Here is a 2,102-nt window from a genome sequence, read left to right as displayed (position 1 = left end):
GGGTCTTATTTGTGACATGTGGGATCAGGTCAGTTTTCATTCCAATCCCAAAGAAGAGCAGTGCCAAAGAATGTTCAAGATATTGTATAATTGTGCTCATTCCACATGCTAGTAACACTATACTCAAAATCCTTCAATTTAGGCTTCAGCAGTATGTGAAATGAGAACTTACAGATGTACAAGCTGGGTTCAGAAGAAGCAGAACCAGAGAGCAAATTGCCAACACTTGTTGGATCATAGAGAAAGGAAGGGAATTTCAGGAAAACATCTGCTTTGTTGACTATGCTAAAGCCTTTGACTGTGTGGATCACAAGAAACTGGAAAATTCTTAGAGAGATGGGTATACCAGACCATCTTACCTGTCTCCTGAGAAACCTGTATGCAAGCCAAGAAACAACAGTTAGAATAGGAAACAGCTGACTGGATCAAAATTGGGAAAGGAGCATGTCAAGACTGTATAATATCACCTTGCTTATTTAACTTCTATGCAGAGCACATCATGTGAAATCCTGGACTGGATGAATCACATGCTGGAATCAAGACTGGTGGGAGAAACATCAATAACTTTAGATATGCAGATGATACCATTCTAAGGGCAGAAAGTGAAGAGGAACTAAAGTGCTTCTTGAGGTGGGTGAAAGAGCAGAGTGTAAAAGCTGGCTTAAAACTCAACATTAAACAAGCTAAGATCTTGGCATTGGTCCCATTACTTCATGGCAAATAGAAGGGGAAAAGTGAAAGCAATGACAGATTATATTTTCCTGGGTTCCAAAATCACTGCAAATGGTAATTATAGCCATGAAATTAAAAGATCCTAGTTCTTTGGAAGGAAAGTCCTAACAAACCCAGACAGCATATTAAAAAGCAGAGACATCACTTTGCTGACAAAGGTCCATATAGTCAAAGCTATGATTTTTCCTGGCAGGTAGAGAATCTGCCTGCCAATGCAGGAAGTGCAAGAGACATGGGTTAGATCCCTGGGTGGGGGATCCCCTGGAGGAGGAGATGGCAACCCACTCCAGTATTCTTGCCTGAAAAATTCCATGGACAAAGGAGACTGGTGAGCTATAGTCCATGGGGTCACAAAGAGTCAGACACAACTCAACATGATTTTTCCAGTAGTCATGTACAGCTGTGAGAGTTGAAGAATTGATTTTTTCAAATTGTGATGCTAGACTCTTGAGAGTCCCCTTGGACTGCAAGAAGATCAAGCCAGTCAATCCTAAAGGAAATCAACCCTGAATATTCATTGGAAGGGCTGATAGTGAAGCTGAAACTTCAATACTTTGGCCACCTGATGCAAAGAGCAGACTCACTGGAAAAGACCCTGATGCTGGGAAAGATTGCAGGCAAAAGGAGAAGGGGGCAACAGAGGATGAGATGATTAGATAGCGTCACCAACTCAGTGGACATGAATCTGAGTGAACTCTGGAATATAGTGAAGGAAAGGGGAGACCGATGTGCTGCAGTCCAGAGTATTTGGGGTTCCAAAGAGTTGGACACGACGTAGGGGCTGAGCAACAACTATTCCTATGTATTTTCTTCTTTTTGATGTGATGGTAAATGGGATTGTTTACTTAATTTCTCTTTCTGAGTTAGTGTATAGAAATTCGGCAAGTTTACCAAATTCACTGATGAGCTTTAGTAGTTTTCTGCTAAACATCTTTTTCTTTTCTTGTAGCATCTTTAGGATTTTCTGTATAAAGTATCATGTCATCTGCAGTGACAGTTTTATTTCTTCCTTTTTAATTTAGATTCCTTTTATTTCTTTTTCCTCTCTTAGGGCTGTGCTACAACTCCCAAAACTGTGTTGAATAAAATTGGTAAGAGTGGGCATCCTTGTCTTGTTCCTGATCATAGAGGGAATGCATTCAGCTTTTCACCATTAAGTATGATGTTAGCTGTGGACTTGTTATATATGCCCTTTATAATGTTGAGGTATGTGTCCTCTATGCCCTCTTTCTAAAGAGTTTTTTAAAAATCATAAATAGATGTTGAATTTTATCAAAAGTTCTTTCTGGATCTATTGAGATGATCATATGGTTTTCATTCTTTTTTGTTCATATGTATAACATTGATTTGTGGGTATTGAAAAATCCTTC

Source organism: Bison bison, unplaced genomic scaffold (genome assembly GCF_000754665.1).
Source record: "Bison bison bison isolate TAMUID 2011002044 unplaced genomic scaffold, Bison_UMD1.0 scf7180017862549, whole genome shotgun sequence".
In the NCBI taxonomy this organism is placed as follows: Eukaryota; Metazoa; Chordata; class Mammalia; order Artiodactyla; family Bovidae; genus Bison; species Bison bison.
Note: the sequence above shows the minus strand (reverse complement) of the source record.